The following is a 7044-nucleotide window of genomic DNA, read 5'->3' as shown; positions in this document are numbered from 1 at the left end:
TATGACGATATCTAAGGCAATGATCATGAATATAGGCATCACGTCTGTATCAAGTAGACCGACTCCAGCCTACATCTACTACTATTACTCCACACATCGACCGACTCCTGCCTGCATCTAGAGTAATAAGTTCATGAAGAACAGAGTAACACATTAAGTAAGATGACATGATGTAGAGGGATAAACTCAAGCAATCTGATGTAAACCCCATCTTTTTATCCTCGATGGCAACAATACAATTCGTGCCTTGTTACCCCTACTGTCACTGGGAAAGGACACTTCAAGATTGAACCCAAAGCTAAGCACTTCTCCCATTGCAACAAAAACTAATCTAGTTGGCCAAACCAAATCAATAGTTCGAAGAGACTTGCAAAGATGTCAAATCATGCATATAAGAATTCAGAGGAGATTAAAATAATATTCATAGATAAGCTGATCATAAATCCACAATTCATCGGATCTCGGCAAACACACCGCAAAAAGAGTATTACATTGGATAGATCTCCAAGAACATCGAGGAGAACATGTTATTGAGAATCAAAGAGAGACAAGAAGCCACCTAGCTACTTGCTATGGACCCGTAGGTCTGTTGTAAACTACTCATGCTTCATCGGAAGGGCAATGGTGTTGATGTAGTAGCCCTCCGTGATCGAATCCCCCTCCGGCAGGACACCGGAAAAGGCCCCTATATGGGATCGCACGGGTACAGAAGGTTGCAGCGGTGGAAAAGTGTTCTCGGGGCTCTCCTGATTAGTTTGGGAATATTTGAGAATATATAAGTGAAAGAAATAGGTCGGTGGAGTCACGAGGGGCCTACAAGGGTGGGGGCGTTCCCTACCCCCCTGGGCGCGCCCTCTGTCCTTTTGGCCGCCTTGTGGCTTTCCTGACATGTACTCCAAGTCCTCTGGATGTCTTCTGGTCCAAGAAAAATCACCGTGAAAGTTTTATTCCATTTGTACTCTATTTGATATTCCTTTTCTACAAAACTCTAAAATAAGGGGAAAACAAGAACTGGTGCTGGGCTCTAGGTTAATAGGTTAGTCCCAAAATTAATATAAAATAGCATAATAATGCATATAAAACATCCAAAATAGATAATATAATAGCATGGAACAATCAAAAATTATATATACGTTGGAGACATATCAAGCATCCCCAAGCTTAATTCCTGCTCGTCCTCGAGTAGGTAAATGATAAAAACATAATTTTTGATGTGGAATGCTACCTAACATACTTATCTATGTAATTTTCTCTATTGTGGCATGAATCTTCAGATCCATATGATTCAAAACAAAAGTTTAATATTGACATAAAAACAATAATACTTCAAGCATACTAACAAGATAATTATGTCTTCTCAAAATAACATGGCCAAAAAATGTTTATCCCTACAAAATCATATAGTCTGGATATGCTTCATCTTCATCACCCAAAATATTCAAATCATGCACAACCCCGATGACAAGCCAAGCAATTGTTTCATACTTTTGATGTTCTCAAACCTTTTCAAGTTTCACGCAATACATGAGCGTGAGCCATATGGACATAGCACTATAGGTGGAGTAGAAAGTGGTTGTGGAGAAGACAAAAAGAGGGAGATTGTATCACATCAACTAGGCGTATTAACGGGCTATGGAGATGCCCATCAATAGATATCAATGTGAGTGAGTAGGGATTGCCATGCAACGGATGCACTAGAACTATAAGTTTATGAAAGCTCAAAAAAAACTAAGTGGGTGTGCATCCAACTTGCTTGCTCATGAAGACCTAGGGAAATTTGAGGAAGCCCATCGTTGGAATATACAAGCCAAGTTCTATAATTAAAATTCCCACTAGTATATGAAAGTGACAACATAGGAGACTCTCTATCATGAAGATCATGGTGCTACTTTGAAGCACAAGTATGGAAAAGGATAGTAACATAGCCCCTTCTCTCTTTTTCTCTCTCTCTTTTTTTCTTTCTTTCTTTTTTTCCTTTTTTTCTTTTTTCTTTTTTTCTTTCTTTCTCTTTTTTTTCTTTTTCTCCCTTTTTTCTTTCTTTTATTTCCTCACATGGGAAAATGTTCTAAAAAGGGAAGATCATCATACTTCTATTTACTTACAATTCAGAAATTACAACTCGATACTATAACTAGATATGACTCTATATGAATGCTTCCGGTGGTGTACCGGGATGTGCAATGAATCAAGAGCAACGTGTATAAAAAATGATGAATGGTGGCTTTGCCACAATATGATGTTAACTACATGATCATGCAAAGCAATATGACAATGATGATGCGTGTCATAATAAACGGAACGGTGGAAAGTTGCATGGCAATATATCTAGGAATGGCTATGAAAATGCCATAATAGGTAGGTATGGTGGTTGTTTTGAGGAAGGTATATGGTGAGTTTATGGTACCAGCGAAAGTTGTGCGGCACTAGAGAGGCTAGCAATGGTAGAAGGGCGAGAGTGTGTATAATCCATGGAATCAACATTAGTCATAAAGAACTCGCATACTTATTGCAAAAATCTATTAGTCATTGAAACAAATTACTACGCACATGCTCTAGGGGGATAGATTGGTAGGAAAAGACCATCGCTCATCCTCGACCGCCACTCATAAGGAAGACAATCAAAAAAATATCTCATGCTCTAACTTCGTTACAAAATGGTTCACCATACGTGCATGCTATAGGAATCACAAACTTTAACACAAGTATTTCTCAAATTCACAACTACTCACTAGCATGACTCTAATATCACCATCTTTATATCTCAAAACAATCATAAGGAATCAAACTTCTTATAGTATTCAATGCACTTTATATGAAAGTTTTTATTATATCCCTCTTGGATGCCTATCATATTAGGACTAAATTTATAACCAAAGAAAATTTCCATGTTGTTTAGAGACTCTCAAAATAATATAAGTGAAGCACGAGAGTTCATAAATTTCTATAAAATAAAACCATCGCCGTGCTCTAAAAAGATATAAGTGAAGCACCCGAGCAAAATTGCCTAGGTCAAAAGATATAAGTGAAGCACATAGAGTATTCTAATAAATCACGATTCATGCGTGTATCTCTCAAAAGGTGTGTACAGCAAGGATGATTGCGGCAAATTAAAAAACAAGGACTCAAATTATACAAGACGCTCCAAGCAAAACACATATCATGTGGTGAATAAAAATATAGCCTCAAGTGAAGTTACCGATAGACGAAGACGAAAGAGGGGATGCCTTCTGGGGCATCCCCAAACTTAGGATCTTGGTTGTCCTTGAATATTACCTTGGGGTGCCTTGGGCATCCCCAAGCTTGGGTTCTTGCCACTCCTTATTCCATAGTCCATCAAATCCTTACCCAAAACTTGAAAACTTCACAACACAAAACTCAACAGAAAATCTCATAAGCTCCGTTAGTATAAGAAAATAAATCACCACTTTTGGTACTGTTTTGAACTCATTCTTTATTTATATAGGTGTAATATCTACTGTATTCCAACTTATCCAAGGTTCATACCCCGATACAAGTCATAGATTCATCAAAATAAGCAAACAGCACATAGAGTCATCCTGACAAGCAAGCAATCCAACACACGAGCACACAAAAGGCAAGCGAAGAAGACGAACAGAAGAGGGGCGAAGAAAAGGCAAATCTTTTCGACAATCGTTTTAGAAGTGGGGGAGAGGAAAATGAGAGGCGAATGGTGAATAATGTAACGAAAGGGATGAGAGTTTATGATGGGTACTTGGTATGTCTTGACTTGGCGTAAATCTCCCAGCAAGGGCGCCAGAAATTCTTCCTGCTACTTCTTGAGCTTGCGTTGGTTTTTCCCTTGAAGAGGAAAGGGTGATGCAGCAAAGTAAATTAAGTATTTCCCTCAATTTTGAGAACCAAAGTATCAATCCAGTAGGAGATAATGCACAAGTCACCGAATACCTGCACAAACAAACACCAACTTGCACCCAACGCGATAAAGGGGTTGTCAATCCCTTCACGATTATTTGCAAAGTAGAATCTGATAGAGATGGATAAACGCTAAATTAATATTTTTGGTATTTTTGGTTTATGGAACAAAAAGTAAAAGATTGCAAGGGAAGTAAATAGGAAACTAAAATTGTAGATCAAAAACTTATATGATGGAAAGTAGACCCGGGGGCCATAGATTTCACTAGAGGCTTCTCTCAAGATAGAAAATATTACGGTGGGTGAACAAATTACTATCAAGCAATTGATAGAAAAGCACAAAGTTATGATGATATCTAAGGCAATGATCATGAATATAGGCATCATGTCTGTATCAAGTAGACCAACTCTGGCCTACGTCTACTACTATTACTCCACACATCGACCGACTCCTGCCTGCATCTAGAGTATTAAGTTCATGAAGAACAGAGTAATGAATTAAGTAAGATGACATGATGTAGAGGAATAAACTAAAGAAATGTGATGTAAATCCCATCTTTTTATCCTCGATGGCAACAATACAATACGTGCCTTGCTGCCCCTACTGTCACTGGGAAAGGACACCGCAAGATTGAACCCAAAGCTAAGCACTTCTCCCATTGCAAGATAAACCAATCTAGTTGGCCAAACCAAATCGATGGTTCGAAGAGACTTGCAAAGATATCAAATCATGCATGTTAGAATTCAGAGGAGATTCAAATAATATTCATAGATAAGTTGATCATAAATCCACAATTCATCGGATCTCAGCAAACACACCGCAAAAAGAGTATTGCATCGGATCGATCTCCAAGAACATCGAGGAGAACATGGTATTGAGAATAAAAGAGAGAGAGAGAGAGAGAATAAGCCATCTAGCTACTTGCTATGGACCCATAGGTCTGTGGTAAACTACTCACGCTTCATCGGAAGGGCAATGGTGCTGATGTAGTAGCCCTCCATGATCGAAACCCCCTCTAGCAGGACGCCAAAAAAGGCCCCTAGATGGGATCTCATGGGTACAGAAGGTTGTGGTGGTGGAAAAGTGTTTTCATGGCTCTCCTGATTGGTTTGGGAATATTTGAGAATATATAGGTGGAAGAAATAGGTCGGTGGAGTCATGAGGGGCTCACAAGGGTGGCGGTGTGCCCTACCCCCCTAGGCACGCCCTCTGTCGTTGTGGCCGCCTTGTGGCTTTCCTGACGTGTACACCAAGTCCTCTGGATGTCTTCTGGTCCAAGAAAAATCATCGCGAAAGTTTCATTCTGTTTGGACTCCGTTTGATATTCCTTTCCTGCGAAACTCTAAAACAAGGAAAAAACAGGAACTGGCACTAGGCTCTAGGTTAATAGGTTAGTCCCAAAAACAATGTAAAATAGCATAATAATGCATATAAAACATCCAAAACAGATAATATAATAGCATGGAACAATCAAAAATTATAGATATGTTGGAGATGTATCACACGACACCTCCACCGCACCTCCCTCTGCTTCCTCTGCTGCAGAGCGCCACCACCACGCGAGTCTCCCTCCGCCGCCACATCTCCTCTGCCTCGTCCTTCGTCTTCCTTCCTAGAGTGTCGCCATATCTTCTTCTCTCCTCTACCTTCCATCCTCATCCGGCTAGCCTCCTACACTTCGCCATGGGCGCAAACGACCCCGACTCCCTCTTACCAGTGTTGTCTACGTGTTGCTGTTACCTACTCCGGCCTTCCCGGCAAAACCTTGCCGCTGCCATGGCCTCTCACTTGTAGTCCCTCACCAAGCTTGCTTCATGCTACTGCCGCGCTGCCCCTTTTGTCGTTGCCAAGACCATCAAATCCAGGTATGAAAGACCACCTCTGTGGATTCCTTTCGCCAAGTACCACGACTGGCGAAGACCAAGACCGATACCTCATCGAACAGGAGCGTTTTTGGGATCGCCAACACCACCTCAAGTTCAACTACATTTTGCTGCCTTGACCGAGACCAACAAGTACCACTATGACCATCCATCCCCAAGACCGACCACGAAGGGTTCGGGTTCGTCAAGTTCAACTACATCGACTACGAACGGTGACGACCTCGAACGTCTACAGATTGTGTATGACTACGAAACGTGAACCACTACTTCCACTACCATTGTCGTGTATGACTACATCCCACGACGACCCATGAACAACTACATCCCATCGAACCGAACCATCCCGAATGCACACTTCGAAGGTATAACCCCGAGACGACGCCCGTGAACGAATGCATGTGTGTTGTATGAGATGCTCATGTGTGCACCGTGTTCGAGTTGTCATTGAATGTTCCTCCTCGTTTACCATGCAGTCGACATGTGGGAACCCGGTAACTGGGATCACCCCACCATCTTTTGCATGTTGCGTACACCCACACTTTCGTTGCCACCGACATCTTGACGAGTTGTCGGATCATCGGAACGTTGCCATGGCACCATTTCCGTTATCGTTTCCATGGCACCCCTTTTGTTCCGCCACGGTAACAAATGCTTCATAACATGCTCATGTCAACATTTTCAAAAATTGCATAAAACTTGAATATGTCATCCGCATCATGATAAAAACATTTAAAATGTTTAAAATTGTTGTTTGCATTAAATTGCTAAATAACACATGGGAATTTTCCGAAATTGTTGTATGTTGCTTCCGGCCTCATTTAAATTGCCTAGATAGGTAGTTTTATTATGCTTCACCTCTTGCCATGTTAACCAACATTTAATATTGTTGAGTACATAAACGAGAGTTAACTAAATAATTCTTGTGGTGTTCCGTCAATATGCAACTCCTTGCATATTGAGCTCCACTTAATTTGTAGTACTGTTTGTTTCACTTGTCATGCTTTGCCTCTTTAAACCGGACATGCGTCATACTTGTTTGTGCATCATGCCATGTTTATGTGATGGTTGTTTACCATGTTGTTTTCCTTCTTTCTGGTTGTGCTTCTTCTCGATAGTTCTGGTAACGTTGCGATTGTGAGGATTCATTCGACTATGCCCGTTCTTCTTTTTCATGGACTCGGTCTTCTTCCTAGAGGGATTTCAGGCAAGATGATCATTATCCTGGATACCACTACTATCTTTGTTATGCTTGTTGTCTCAATTCTATCA

Source organism: Triticum aestivum, chromosome 4A, assembly GCF_018294505.1.
Source record: "Triticum aestivum cultivar Chinese Spring chromosome 4A, IWGSC CS RefSeq v2.1, whole genome shotgun sequence".
In the NCBI taxonomy this organism is placed as follows: Eukaryota; Viridiplantae; Streptophyta; class Magnoliopsida; order Poales; family Poaceae; genus Triticum; species Triticum aestivum.
This window is presented reverse-complemented; position numbering follows the sequence as displayed.